This window comes from Anopheles coluzzii, chromosome 3, assembly GCF_943734685.1.
Source record: "Anopheles coluzzii chromosome 3, AcolN3, whole genome shotgun sequence".
NCBI classification, from domain to species: Eukaryota; Metazoa; Arthropoda; class Insecta; order Diptera; family Culicidae; genus Anopheles; species Anopheles coluzzii.
In genome coordinates this window covers 36,783,018-36,799,865 of record NC_064671.1, presented here as the reverse complement: position 1 = coordinate 36,799,865, position 16,848 = coordinate 36,783,018, and positions in this window count along the sequence as shown.

Below are 16,848 nucleotides of genomic sequence, written 5' to 3'. Positions count from 1 at the left end.
TTCCCATGGATACACAGTGTGCGTAGTGCATACGTAGAGCCGAAGAAATGATGGCTGTCGATAAAATGCTTCAATTGAATCCATTCAACGTACATTTTCTCTAAAAATCCTCTTAAATATGTTAAACATTTCTCTATTTTTGTATTCATAGATTATCTTCTACCATTTGACTATAATATTGACCCGAATCTCCTTTGAGGCTTGATGGCGGTCGTTTCGTTAATCCTTTCTCTTAATGATTATAGCCTTTTCCCGTTTAAGACAAGAGAGAACCTTTCATAGGACATACGATAGACAGAACACCAAGGTACCTACGTATGCAGATGGATTTTTACCACTAAAACTCTTTTGTGCCTCAAGGAAACTGGCCGGATCGCCCGCTAGAGCATTACTTCAACCAATGATTATAGCCTTTAGGTGCCGTTTGTGGTTCCCAACCTACAGTATCGTAACACCCCGCACGTACAGAAAAATCATAAGCGGGGTTTTTCGTGGAAAATAATCTTGGCATGGAACCGGGCTAGCATTATAATTACCACATAGCGTTACTACCATCAGCGGTAGAGATTAAGGATTTCTAGGAAACTCATAACCTAGATGGCTTCTGAACCGCATTTAACTCGGTGGGTGTGTGTTATAATCGTACGGATAAACAAGTAACGACGTGTTCCATGTTAGCAATTGCTCGAAAAAAACATCCACCATCGTTCTATTGACCAGACTTGCTTGGACTATAAAAATAACCAGGACGACCGAAAGCCAGTGGCAGATTAAGGCGAGTTGAGGTCCTGCTTCAATGTCTTGCGGAGGTCGGTGACTCGAGAATTGAAGATTGCATCTGCCACAATTTACTGGCGGGAGTGAACTGTTAGACTACTGGCCTCGGGACCCCAAGCCATCGCTTAGTCTGCGTAGTGCTTGATCTGTCACTAGTTTACGCACATGCAAGTAGTATTTAATTTCAAAAATTATATTATATGAGAAGTACATGAGAATTTCAACACACAAAAAAATATTGAATTATGCCCATCTATATATCTCACAGCTTTGTCTTCGATTGAATCTGTCCCATACGATGTCCTCATCGTACTCAAATTTTTGTGCAGTCTCATTCTTTAAGGTTCCTTGTCTGCAAAACGGCTAAATTATTATTAAATACAGATGGAAGAATTCATGTATGTCCCTTCGACGACCCATTTGGCCCATTTTCTGTGAATTTGTAGGTAACAATTTTAGAAAATTAAGGCAAATGATATTACACCATTTATCTTACAGGGTTTCCCACGATTTATTGGTTGGTTCCCACGATTTATTGGTGCGTTCCCACGATTTTTTGGTCATTTCCCATAATTTTTTGGTAGCAACCCACGATTTATTGGTCGTTTCCCAAATATTATTGGTCGGTTCCCAAATATTATTGGTCGTTTCCCAAATATTATTGGTCGGTATTATATTATATTATATTTGGGAACCGACCAATAATATTTGGGAAACGACCAATAATATTTGGGAACCGACCAATAATATTTGGGAACCGACCAATAAATCGTGGGTTGCTACCAAAAAATTATGGGAAATGACCAAAAAATCGTGGGAACGCACCAATAAATCGTGGGAACCAACCAATAAATCGTGGGAAACCCTGTATTTCTTCTTCTTCTTCTTTGGCACAACAACCGTTGTCGGTCAAGGCCTGTCTGTACCCACTAGTGAAGTGAGCTTGACTTTCAGTGACTTATTTATTACCATAGCAGGATAGTCAGTCCTACGTATGGCGGCACGGTCTATTCGGGGCTTGAACCCATGACGGGCATGTTGTTACGTCGTACGAGTTGATGACTGTACCGCCAGACCGGCCAAATTATTAAATCCAGATGCAATAACTTATGTACACAGCAAATTTTCTCATCCTGCTTCAGTAAAGTTTTTTACTGAAACGGTTCAGTAATAGAATATTTTACTGATTTTCAGCATGAATGTCATGTTTTTACTGACTTTCAGCAAAATAATTTACTGAATTCATTTCAGTAATACGCATTTTACTGAAAATCAGTAAAATAAGTGTCAAATTAGTCGTTTCACTGGATACCACACAGCAAATTTTCTCATCCTGCTTCAGTAAAGTTTTTTACTGAAACGGTTCAGTAATAGAATATTTTACTGATTTTCAGCATGAATGTCATGTTTTTACTGACTTTCAGCAAAATAATTTACTGAATTCATTTCAGTAATACGCATTTTACTGAAAATCAGTAAAATAAGTGTCAAATTAGTCGTTTCACTGGATACCAGTAAAACAAATTACTGAAAATGCAGCAATTCATTCTGTCAAATCGACCTGTCAGTCAGAACATCAAAACAAAACAATGCGGTTCCCACTTGCTCGTGATGTGCAAAAAGTTGATTTTGTAGGCGCTTACAGGCACCCTGGTGAAATTCCAGGTTATATTTCGGCTTACGGGATTTATTTCACACAATTGGCAGTCGTGTTGGTGTGTAAAATACTTGCTACAATCCACTGTGCTTGCTGAAATTGCGTGGTGTCTGTGAGCGCTTACTGAACCATCTACAATTGCGGCTGCAAAATACAGTATAAAAACTGTATAAAACAACACAAAACATGTATGAATATGAACTGAGGGACTGGCAATATCTGCGCATCAATAAAAACTCAATTTAAAATAAATATTTCGTCATTTTTTAATCGCTACCAACTACTGAAAAATCAGTAATATGAGAATGGCTTTACTGGGATTTCAGTAAACGAGCTGTCATTTTGGTGAGCACCGGACATTACTGAATGATTCAGTAAACATTCTTTTTACTGAAAGGATTACTGAAACTTCAGTTAAAAAAAAATCAGTAAAATTTTACTGAAGCTCAGTAAAAAAAATTTTCTTTGTATGCCCCTCCGACGGCCCATTTGGCCCATTGTCTATGCATTCATGGGTGAACACTTTCAAAACTAAAGGCTAATGATAATGATAATAATCCCTTGATAAAGACAAATAATATTACACTCATTATCGTATTAAGTTCATTTCTTATTTGTATAATTAGAAAATCAATTTCTTCTTTAGGGCCCCATCATTACTAGGACAAGTAGCATAATTATAGACAAATTTATCGCTTTGAATATAACTTATCATTGTTCTCCAAAATTTCTCCAGACATTTGTGTAGAGTAATCAGAGAATTGCAATAAAGGTTAGCAAGAGAGATGATAGCAAATCTTATTATTTGTTAGGGTGTTCAATATCTCTCGTAGGTATTCATTTAAATCCTCGAAAGCCATGATAAGCCGGCATAACTGCGTAGGTAATTACACAACAAAAATAAGAAGATGATGATGATGATGATGATGCCCACCTCATACTTGTGTTGAGATGACGAAGCTATCGTTAAGATAATAAAGTTAAAAAAAAGATATTAGATTTATTTACTTGCAAAGTAACTGCTTCTTGCGGGTCATGTCTTCCGAATGCATTGAGAATTTATTGACGATTTTTGTTGAGGATACGTTGGTCTTGCTAACACAGGCTTTGTACCAATTGAAAAGTTCTTCAATGTGATTGTTTTAATACGCGATAAATTATTGCACTGAATCTCGAGTTTATACACAGTTGATATCGTGAGGGCATTGTTTTCTCCTGAGGGAGCTCCTGTACACAGCGTTGATAGAAGGTTTTATTTCGACAAAAACTTCTTCGGAACACTGAAGTCTAAAATAGAGTCGTTCCAGGAATTCACATTCACCTTATAAAAAAAGAATATTTATGTATTATGTCAATTTGCCCGTTTGAAAAGGGTACTCGTGGTCGTAAACCTTTCCTGTAAACAGATCGATTTCTCTTAAACCGATCAGAATATCCTTATATACATAAAATAAACCTTGCAATAAACCTACTTAGTTGCTATGTACTTTCAGAAAATCCTGAATCTTTCAATACATTCAATTTCAATACAGTACATAAATTCCCCTTAAAAAGCCTTAAGTCCCACCGTTCGACAGCATCGACCAAACCGAAACAATCTATCATAAATTACCGTTACTTCGGACGGCTGGAAGAAAAACACATCCGTTTTTGGAATGATCTGCCCCCATCAAACGGAATTAGGTGTATTATAAATTAATGGTGATGCTTCTCGCTACGCAACCTGTCGCTTTTAAGTCATGCAGCAAACCGACCATCGTTAGCCCTGTGCTAGGTTGTCGACGGACCTTGAATAAGAATGAACCGAGAAAGTAACCGAACCAAACAACCGCACCATGCTCCATTCATTTTGCGTGCCCCGCTGGTTGTTAGATCCTGCCGGGGGCCGAGAGTTTCGCCACAGTTCCCGAAGGATAACACGCACACGCACGGCGTTTCGGAGAGTATATAACCACGTGTCTCGAGAGGGAGCTGCGAGAAGGCTGGAAAAAAGTAGGTCAATGTTGCCGAATTCCAGTTCCACTGCTCTCCCCCCGTCTGCTGCCCCAAAAACCTGTGCAAAAGCGTATAATTTTACGACCCCTCACCCCGTAAACCATGTGATATGCCCTTTTGCGAGCCTCAACATATTCCTTTTCCTTTGGGTTGGTTAGGGTTTCCTCTAGCTTTGGGACGGTGCTGAGAACGAATGAAACCTTCCAGTCTGGACTTTTGTACTTATCATGTCGGAGATTTTCAAATAAGAACCACCGTTGTTTGTCTGGGCGATGGGAATAATGTCTAAACACCACAGAAATGATAGCGGGTAGCCGGTCCCGGAGCGAAGACAAATGTGAACCCTCCATCTAAACGGACCACAACGAGAAGAGCCTCTCCGGCTGGAAAGTGAGCCTTCGGTATCGCTTGCAGGATCTACCACGATGCTTGATTCTATTTCCGTTCTCGCCACCCGCTGTATGCGGCACACACATACACAGCCAGGCCAGGTTAACCTGCGTCGATGGGGTGGACGGTACATGGGTCGATTTTCAGTTCGCTCGCCCGACCGCCGCGACCCATACCAAAACTAAACAACACGGTGGAGAAGCAATTTTCGCCTTGTTTTTCACTTTCACTTTTCCGGCCAACCGACCCGACACCAAACGGAATCCGGGCTCGGCTGTGTGAGTGTGTGTGCTGGCGTCATCGTCTCGGCCGAACGTGCTGCCTAGTGCCGCACGGTGTGCATGTGGCGTAATGCTACCCCCGAGTTATGTAATACACCGGTGGCCCCAGGACCGGGGCCCAGCATTGGAACACCATGCGCATTTTTCTTCCGTTTATCGATTGCTTCTTTCCTTCCTCGGGCAGTGCTTTAAGCGGGACAGGGGGCGCGGGACAACGCCGTATTTACACATTCGCTCATAGTGTAATGAGTACCGTGGGGAGGACAGCGAGGAGGTTCTAATGTACGGTTCCGGGACCGGGTTTTTGGAAACTCCATGCCACCACCACCACCACGGAAGGATAAAAGGGATACCAAAGCCGCACGAGCGAGTTTTGGTTAGCAACAAAGCAGTGCTAGACCGCCGCTGCCACTCACATGTTCAAAAAATGGGGAAGCATTTTGGAGGACAAGGAGAGTGAGAGAAGGAGAATTTTATTTATGGAAGGGAGGGTGGTGACTGCTTTTTCGGGGACAGTTTCCCCAATCTCCCTATTTGTTTGGTTCATCATATGCATGGGGTGCAGGGGGTCAATTTCGTATCGATTTCTTCCCCGCATAGGTAGGAGGTGAAGTAGAAAGTGTACGCGTGAGGATTCAGGAAGTTGCTACATACGGTTGGTAACTCTTGCTTCAAAACCCTAGAAAAACCCTACAATTCCTGGAACTTCTCGGATACTGTGATATATGACAGGAGCGCATAAAATAATAGGATTTTAGTGAAAAGTGGTTTGGGTGTCGGTTTGAGAAAATTGGATTAAACTAAATTAGTGTCAAAATATTGTATTGCTATAGTTTACTACGGAGCAGAGATTTTTATAATGCAGAGCGCTATTTTTAAGTTCCTCTTCCAGTGATGATTTAATAATATAATAAGGTAATAAATAGTGCATCAGATTATTCTATAGCAGGAAGCATGCAAGTTATATGCTTAGATTTAAACTTATTTCAATTAGCAATTGTATTTTCAATACACCATGTATCGATAGATTTTATCCTCTGTACATTTGCATCCTGTATATTTAGCCTTTTCCCGGGCATACTCGATTGTTGAAGCTTTTATCTTAGTAGATCCTTGATAAAAAAATCTTTGGTCAACCTTTACAACAGGAACAAGAAAATTAAAAAGAAAATATCATATTTCAACATGAAAAAACAATGCAAAACATCTTCCAGTTGATTTATTGGTTGGAAATTATGGATGGAATCTAAAATCCTGTTCATTTAGAATCGTTTACGGGCAATTTCAATTTCAACAAGCAATTTCCACAGAAATTAATGTTTTTGGCATCAAACAAAAGTTATTTTATTAACATTGAATATATAAAAAATATAGTGAAAAATATATAACAAATATATAAAGATGAGGTACAGATAATTGCAACGACTTATCCTTTGATGCCTTTCATTGGATTCCACACTATCGATATATCGTCTATACAATTTGTATAAGGCACTATTCTTCCTATTAAAGGCACTATTCTTGAAAGCTCATATTTCGTGTGCCATTACATGAATTTGACGACAAATGTCTCAGCAAAATAAATTTTATACTTGCTGCTGCTTTTGTAATATGATATTTTTTAGCAGGAACCTCAATTTCAAAAAAGTTTAGATTTTTTTTGTTGCCAAACTATTTTGGACTTTCCTAGTGGTTGTGCATTTTTTTTTTCAACAATGTAATCCCTAGGTTAATAATTATTGAACACAAGTATGTGTATGTAAAAACAAAGATTGTTGTTGTTGCAAGATTGTATAATGTGCTCCAATACCTTGAAATAAATGTGAAAAAAATCCATATAGCACCACTGGTGATCCTAATAAAAATAAAACTAGGTGACTGAATTCTATTTGAACAGGTCTTTAACATTAGATAGAGAAATAAATTAAATATATCGAGTGCTTTCCTCTTGCTTCTACTCCTTTGCTTTTGAATGAATTATTTCTATGCGACGCTTTTGATGACCAAAGATTAATATTTAAATTTTAAATTGTACGTGTCATTGCAGAGTACGTCGTACACCATTTTGCGGCAAACAATTCTTTTTTACATATATATCGGGAATTGAAGGCTTAACCGTACGTTGTTCTAAAGAAGTACAGTTTTAGCATTTAGCCAAGGATTGCGAGCTTTGTAGCGACCTAAGATTGACTATCATTACTAATCGGTAAAATATTGTTTTCGGATACAGTGTAGAATGTGAAAGTTAGATGATTCATTCCTTCTTTCAACATATTTTAGCACCTATTAGGGTAAATGTTCCTATAGTGGTGGTAGTACCAATAGTGGTGGTGTTGCACTAAAATGCGGTTCATACGGCAAATCACAAGAAATTAAGTTATTTACGTTAGTGTAAAATGTTCTGTAGCCTTTTACAAAGGTTTTCAAAGTTAAATGGGGCCATTCCGTTACTTAGTGACCGAAAAATCCATTATTTTGTGAAATGTGTCAACATTTTTCCAAAATCCTTAGGATATCATAACGAAACTCATTTTTCTGTTAACGTTCTAAATGACCACATAACCACGCAAATACTAGTTTTTCAACATAACTGTTATGAAATGTTATTGTTTTACTAAAATTATTTGCCTTTTGACCATATTTATGCATTTTTGAGTGTTTTTTACCGTAGTGCCATTATAGGTACACAAAACAGGCATGTTCCTATAGTGGTTATAGTTATAAAATCAATAAAAACAGGTCGTTTTAGATTTTTTCGAGGATATTTTTGACATGTCGTACTGTTTTCACTAAAACATGCAACAGAAATGAGTTTTATGTAGGTAATTTACCAAAAACAGGCCAAAATTCGCTTAAATGGCTGAATGAAAAATTGACTTCAAATCAAGCTTTCTGTTCCGGGCGTAGGTTGACGACAGGTGTTGACAGGATGCAGTACCTTAGTCAATAGTTTCATTGATCAAATTTATACATTTTTTACGATCAAATTACGCAAGAAACCTATATTATGTCAGTAATCCTTGCTATTCATACGAAAACAGCTTCAAACTAAGTTTCATTGATATTATACACCGTTTTTGATGCATCTTTGTTTACCACCACTATAGGAACACAATACGACGACTATAGGAACCATACCACCATTATAGGCACAACGAAGCAGTCACAAAAATATGTATTTTTTCGTAAATTTGATGTATTTCATGATAAAAATGGTTGTGATTGCGTAGATAAAACATATTCCAATTGGTATGTGTTAAAATATTCAGAAATTGTCCTTCCTGACACTTTAAAGCCATTAAAACACATCGGTACCACTACAAATTGCACCACTATTGATACATTTACCCTATGAACAGTGGCAGATTAACAGAAGTGTAGGCCCTAAGCAGGCACACGTAGAAGGATCAAGTGAGGAATTGTATAAGGAATTCCAAACCATAGACGGACTGTCAAGGAAATTTACTTGTTAGCCGGAGGTTGAATGGTTGGCCCCCAGGGGGGCCCTCCCTCACGCGGTCGCTTAGTTTGCGTACTGCTTAATCCGCCCTTGGTTATGAAAATTATTTTCATCTTACTAGTAACTTATTAAAGGGTTTGAATATCCCAATTCAGACTTAAAAATCCACTCTTGACCGATCAACTGATGAATAACATTCGTTTATACTAATAAGAGCACTTTAAATACGATATTTGAACTGATTTTAAGGGCGGTTCCGTGGTAGAGTCGCCCATTCGTACGACATGATAAACATACCTGCCATGGGATGAAGTTTCATATGAACAGTCCCCCTGTAGCAAGGACTAACTACCCGTCTGCGTGGTATTGAATAAGCCTCGAAAGCCTGAATAGGCCGGCATGTCCACGTTATACCAAAAAGTGGAAGAACTGAATCTAACAGTTTATCAGTATTCGTTGAAACGTTTTACAACTCACTGACTGAACCGATGGAAGATAGAATTAAAACCAGAGCTTGGGAATTTGGGAATAGTATTTGCATGTTTTACAGTCGTTGGAATTGTAGATTATTCAATATACATTTAACTACAATTAAACTTTACATTACATATGCTGTAATTTGTCTCAATACCATCATCAACTTCTGCTCACGCTTCTTCGCTGTTTCTCTATGCTGTATCAACATGATTTTAATTAACGCAATGTTAACGTTCGAAAGCAACAGGCGCACTTGCATGACAGGATGCAGTTAGCCTCGCAGGGATGCACATTATGCAGTCATGTGCTGCAAAAGCCATTCCCATTAAAGTGGGATACAAGAAATTGTGGTAAATTTAAACCAAGCTTCATCTTTCAGTTTTGAACCACAGTTCCCACAGTTTTGATCCACAGGAAGACGGACGTTAAAGCTAAATTTGCCCCCCCCTCAAAAAAGAAACACAATTTAATAAATATGCCCACGAACACGAGCAAACATGGCCGGCATTTGCACGGGAGTGCGCAATTTTTGCTTCTCACTCTCTTGCTCTGCATCAAATATGCCGTTTCATGTGGTTTTGTGCCGGCATCGTCCACCCCTCTCGAAGCACTGCGTAATAATTCCACCATTTTTATCCCCTGCCGCAACGCTGCTCCGGGCCAGGCATGGTGCAATAAAATTATAAATTAAGTTTGTGCTTTCGCCTTCGCTAACGCTCACTTGGGAAAGTCTTTCGTGTGGTTTGATTAATATGTATGGCGGTGCTTTGGGTGGAGGGTAAATACAATGTGCAAACATGTTATCGTAAAGCAAAACACTGAAACACAAAGAAAAGGGAAGAAAGAAAGATAGAAAACAAGCCTGCAAGATAGCGCTGAGGTACGATGAAGATAAACGTTGTTCACAAAAATTAAGAAAAATGTGTAAATTATCACCTTTTTAACACTTTCACAAGCGCCATTAAATTAAAAAAAGAAGCTCTGCGTGAAACAAATGCCTCCCTCCCTTACATTAATGTACTAATACGCGTTGTAATTACATAGCTTAAAAAGACGCTCAAATATGTCCGCTTGCGTAATCTGTAAGCCGGTCAAAGATGATGCCGCCCTCGGCATGGGTGGCAGAGTTAACCGAAACTCAACCCAATATGTTACACTTAAGCGCGACACGCTTATGCTATCCAATGGACGCATGGAAAGCAAAAAGCAATGGAACCATATGCTGCTAAATGACCGCTTCTACCATTCTGCCATAACCTCCCATCTCCCTTTTTGCCCAAAGCCCGTTTGTTAATTGAATTAACGCACTCGCATTTATCAGCGACACCTCGGCGTTGGTGTCACAACGGCCCGATCATGCTCATCAGACTAACACACACCGTGAATCAGTGCAACACTGGTAACCGTCCCCCCGCTCCCTCCTCCTTTTCACCTCCATGGAGTGTCAACGGGAGGGAGAAATCGCTTGACAGCAACTGAACTTGTCCACCAAGTTAGGGCGAAAAAGCATTAAAATGATTGTTTCATTTGCAGCGCGGTTTTCCAATTTGTGCTGTAATAACGGTCTGTTTCTTCTTTTTTTTTTGGTTCGAAATACTCCGCTGGGGCCTCGGGAAGGTCAGAGATTGGCTGCCGATCATTAACTAACGCTCAGAAGGTTATTCAACTCGAATATGGGAGAAAAGAGAGACACAACAAGAGGGCGGTGAGGGTTGTATTATTATGTTATCGTATTGTTGCTCGAAATAAAGGTAAACACACACACACACACACACACACACACAAGCACAAACACGCACGACTTACAGTTCACTAATGTTCCCGTGGGTGAGCCTCCCGTTCCCGTCACAACCGTGGACCGCAAGGGGTGATGATGATTATTAGCATATTAAGTCGAACCGGCTAACGCTAAGCCCTCCACCGGGAGCGAAGACTCGAACACTCATTAAAGGCCCGTCGCTGTGTCATTAACATACCCCTCCCCCCGCCAGACAACCACGTGAACCACGAACACGAACGATTTGCAAGGTGGGTCAGCCCAGTTCTTTCTATCACGTCAGCAGCACGTCACCCTAATGCGCCTGCTTTTTTGCTGCTTTTTCAACTGTGCACTCGTGCTTTTTGATCGTTTTCCCCCTGTTAGGAGGTAGAAACGTGCGAAGAACGAATCTATTATCACTGATAAGAAAGCGCCGTGTTTTTTTCTTCTTTTTCCTACACTGCCTGCTGACACTGATCCTGACGCTGATTCGTTACACAACTTTTGAGGGGTAGAAAAGGAATGGTTTTGGCAAGAAGGAAAAAACACATGGAAAAGCCACCTACAGCTGCAGCGGGTTGTGTGTGTTTTGAGCAAGGCGGATGGACACGTCCGGCACGATCGAAGGCTTCCCGTGTACTGAGCGCGGCCATCAAATGCCGGCTGCCGAATAAACCAAAGCCCACCACCCGGCGGGGGAGTGACAGACACACGGCGGCACCCGTTGGTGGGTGGTGGGTGGTAGCCCTTTTTTGCTTTCCATTTTGTTCTTTTTTTGTCCGTTCCAGTTTGCCAAAGTGCTCGAATGGGTGCAGCACAACACTGGTCGACCAAGGTGTAGGACACGAGGGAGTGGGAGTGCGTGGGAGAATAGGCGATGCCTTATTTACTATGCAAGCAGGCTTCGGGCGCGCAGGCGGTTTCGGCGGCCACCGGGATTGTTGACGCTGAGGGCGCTCGGCTCGGTGTTTCATGCCCGCGGTGTGCGACGGCAAGACGACAAGCGGCCGAAGTGGCAGTGCCTGTCGAGTGGTAGCAGCAATAGCACGAAACCAAAAAGAGTAAAAAACTTCCCAACAGGGCGGCGTTGAGGAGCGTGGAAAAATGGAGGGGAAAAAAACACAAAAATCAACGAATGCCTGCACCGTCGCAAGTAGAGAGCACAAGCGGGCAGGGCAATACGGGACAACACGGGGAGCAAAAATTGGGTGAGAATTGGGTAGGACAGTTGTGTTTTGCAGCTACTGCAACGATTGAAAACGGCTGTTTTTAGCACTCCAAACATGGAACCGGTGTCAGAAGTGTTGAGTTAGGGAGGGAGCGAGACAGAGAGAGAGAGAGATAAAGGTGATAGTTTGTGTTTGAGAAAAAAGGGCTTTTGAGGAATGTTATTTTCTTTTTAGTTTTTAGTTTTTAATAAATTAAATAAAGCCCGCACAAGACGGTTCAACTAATCAACAGTGATGCTCTTGATGGTAGTAGTAATGCACTAAAAGACTTAAATTATAAATACTAAATTATACTGGTATGAAATGTATTCTATTTTTTATAAAAAGGATTTCAAAATCAAATTATGCCTTTCTTCTACATAAAGTTAAAAGAACATAAATTACTTAAATGTGTTTGAATTTTTCCGGATTACTTCAGATTTCATAAGGAATATTTGAAATATTATAAATGATGTTTAGTTACGATTGAACAAAGTTCAGATAGGCATCAGTATTTAAGTTTCAACATGTCAAATGTTTACATACAGTTGAACAATATTCGAAAGCCGTAATAACCTTGTTTATTTGGGCTCGTTTTTAACATTCCTGACGATTCAATTATGATATCATGACAGTAATTATGTGCCTTTCACAGAGGCGGATTGATCTATCTCGGAGCCCTAACTGGGGGATCGAGCCAATACAAATACCAATACATAATCCTGAATTTGTTAAGGATTAATTTTACGCATTTGCTCTTTCCAAGCTAAGAGTATTTTGTATGGAAATGAAACAAACAATGAAAAAATAAACTGTCGTTATCAAAACTTCAGAATTTCCAGTTTCCAATGATCTAGTTGGTCTACCATGATTTAGTTGCCCTGACCTTGACCAATTTGACCACTGTAACAACCTGTCAATTTGTCTAGTACACTTCAAAGGTATATTTGGAAAGCCTATCAAAAACCCAAATTTTACTCTTTACAACTTTTGTATTTTTAAAGAATATTTTGCAATTTATTTATTTCTTCTCAATCATATATATGAGAGGTGAAAGCCACTGCACAAAATTTTGGTGATTGTCTGTGATTTTCACCGATGATTTCACAGGTGATTTCACAGATACCTCAAAATTGCCTAAAATCCAAGTGTCCGACAATGAGTATCCTGTACTTGCGTATTTGTAGACTTGGCGTCCTTGCAATTGAGACTATCGACGAAGCTCCTACAAAATTTAAATTAATCGTTCCAGGAGCTTCTTAATGCTTTCTTGCCATGAGAGGTTTTATTGCTAATATGGAAGAGTGTAAAAGTATGTCAAGTTTATCTAGGCCTTCAAAAATTACATCCAATCTTCAACACACTTTGATTAGAATTATATTATTATGAATTTTTAGGAATATATTAGAATGGAACTCACACGAAAACATGCATGTGGAGATAACGGCTGATAAAAACATCATTAAACTTGTACCATAAATGTTACATGCACTAAAACGTTAACCTTCAGCTGGCATATGTTTAATTGAATGATTCTCCTTCCGTAATAATGATATTTTACAGGAGTAAGCATCATACATTTTCACAGCAACTATCAGCTTAATAAATATCTCAACTTAGTTAGTTAATCAGTAAATTCTGGCTATGGACGAAATAATTCAATAATTAGCATGACCATTGATAATAATTCATCATAATTCATAGGATGATTAATGTTTTCAGAGATAAAAGTTATACATTTTTAAGCGAAATTGTAGCTGAATTTTTACTCGCTTGATGAACACTATCGACAAAAAACAGTATTTAAAATAGTTGTTGGCATATTGCATTCTTTAGAGCAGGGGTCTACAAACTACGGCCCGCGGGCCCTTTGAGAGCTTAAAATGCGGCCTACTATGACTTTGTAAAGGTTAAAATAAATATTATATTATTTCGACTGTCTTAAATAAAATTGTATTTTTTCGCCTTTATAAGACGAAAATCAAGCTTCAATAATACGAAGCAGTACAAGTCTCGTAAGCATTGTGTTATAAAAACGAGATTGAAAGGATCAGCAATCAGTCAAAATTTTACTGTTAGGTTCGAGGTTTAATGAAAATAAGGTTACAAAAGATTCAAAATAATTATAGTGTTACGAAAGTATAAATTTAAATTAAAATGCGGAAAATTATCCTTTACTCAATACATCGCCCGTAAACACTGAAATTCACAAATTCAAATTCACTCAATTTCCATTTCCATAAATCAAGATTCAACAACCCATACGGCAACGAACAAGCGCAAAACCATTCAACCTTTCCACCAAAGATAAGAACGACAACATAAATCGTGTGTGGGGTTGCGTGAACTGGCCACTTCAGCAGCCAACAACATGCTCCGAAACATCAAACAGCGGCCCTCATCATCAAACGGAAAATCCCTTTTACAACAATCAATTATTACTACATGCCAAAGTTTCTCGCAATCTGGAGGAAAAAGAAAGAAAGAAAAAAAACCGAAACATCTGCATACACACAAGCCAAACGGCCCGAACCGATAAGTCCTTGACGACCCCGACGGTCACGACTTACGGCGTTGGTCACCAGGCACATGGCACATCTATCTTTCCCGTGCGTAACCCGCGCACGCCACGAAAGTTATAAAAAAGCTATTAACCAGCCGGCGAAAATGGGAAGGGAAGAGTAAAGGGGAAAGTTCTACACACACGCGCACACACACAGATACACACACCCGTACATGACACGATGCCAAAGAATGGAACCGTTAGCGGACAATGTGTGTGTGTTGTTGGTTCATCAATTGCTAATCCATCTCCCCGGAACGTCAATATCGGCAAAAACAATAAAAACACATACACCCACCCCCCCCATTCACCCATGTGCCAAACAAGAAAGAAAAAAAGGACAAACAGGGTGATACGGTGCGCCGCAAGTGGGGGGGCAGCGTTTGCCGAAATCAACCCATCGACGGCCAGCTGGTATGACGGAAGCGCAGAATAAAAACGTAATGATTCTCATCTTGATGTAGGCCGCGCGTACGATTAGCTCATCTGTGCCGCCACCGTCTCACGCCGTACATGTTACTCTGTGTGTGGCTGTGTGGACTGTTTGCACTGTCTTCACTCGTTGGGTCTTCCGATAAAATAAATATTCCCTCCTCTTGAACTCGAGCTTCGGGAGCAATTCGAGGTCAATGTACCGTGCGCGCGTGACTGCGTGTTGCTAGGTGAGGAACGCCCCCCCAAAAGTGGGATGAGAAGGGCGGACAGTGCGGGTAGTTTACTTTGCACTGCACACGATAGCAGCATGGCCTGCTCGATTGACACAAAGAGAGAGAGAGAGAGAGAGAGAGAGAGAGAGAGAGAGAGAGAGAGAGAGAGAGAGAGAGAGAGAGAGAGAGAGAGAGAGAGAGGGGGGGGGGATGAAAAATTGATACGCGACCACGGGAGTGAGCAAGCCTTTCACCGTGGCCAAAAGCGAAACAGTAATGGGAATCCTTTCCTTTTAAAGGGATGAAACAGGACCAGGATCCAACTCTACACAAATGGGCGCTAGCAAACCTGCCCGAGTTCGTTCATCCCTTCGCAACAAGGAAGTGAACATAGAAAGCACGAAACGTCATTCTCTCCCCCACCTTTTTTTTCTTTGTGTGTGTACCTGTGCGCTTCAGCGAAAAACGTGCTTCTCAGCGCCTACCCTTCCAATACGCACACACACACACACTGGCAAACGAGGTGCATCGCCACCGCGGTCGCACACAGCCACATGGAAAGCTGTCAAAATTAACTGACATGTACTAACGACGACCACCAAGCAACTACTTACACGAGACACGCGGGGGTTTCCAGGAAGTGTAACCACCACAAACCGGTCGCGTATCGTGCGGCCGCCGACGTTTTAGCACACGCACACAACCACGGGCCACGGTTGCGGGACTTTCGGGAAGCACGTGAAAGTAAACACTTTTCATTCTTCGCTTCCTCGCTGCTTCTTCGACCAAAAACTGGGCGTCTCCATGGGTTGCCGCTTGTTGCCAACTGGACACGAACCTTGCAGTCGCTGCTTTCCGAAGAAAAAAATCAACACACACACGCACGCACGCACTTGTGCACCAATTCTAATGCAAACACCTGTGAATTCACCTTTTCTTCTCTCCAGTCAAATCATTCAATTCGGTCGTAAACGAGCGTTTTTTGACACTTGCACACACACACACACACACACACACACACACACACACACAAAGGCACGTACGAACACATGCACGTTCCCACATGTACGCTCCACGCGCGCACGCACTACACGCGGCCCGACAGATGGATGGCGAACTACTGACAAAAGCTGGCCAGCCGTTGGGTTGCAAAGATTGACGCCGCGCGCGCCGAGATGACGAAGATGTCGTAAAACATCGGCTCTCCAGAGCGCGCGTCTGTTTCTTTTTTGCTTCTTCTTTCTTTGTGTGTTTTGCGGGAGTGTGCGCACTACTACTACCAATCGGTAGGGTGTATATGTGTGTGTATGTGAGTATGAGTTTGCGAGAGCGTCTAACAACGGGGGAAACTGTGACGATGTGTGCATGCTCTGATGAGGGTGGCAATGCAAAGTAGTTACCACTATGGGTGAAAAGTCGAGGGAAAGTTGGACAAATGTTGGTAATAGCAAAAATGTAAAAATAGCATTAAAAATTAATCAAATTAACTACTTTACACTCAAATTGCTTGCCAACTACTAATTTTAACAACAACAAAAAACAACTTAAATATTCCGGAACAATCAGGCCGATTGGGGACTATTGATAAAAACACACATTAACAAAAATGGAGCTAGCATTAGTAGTTATTTATC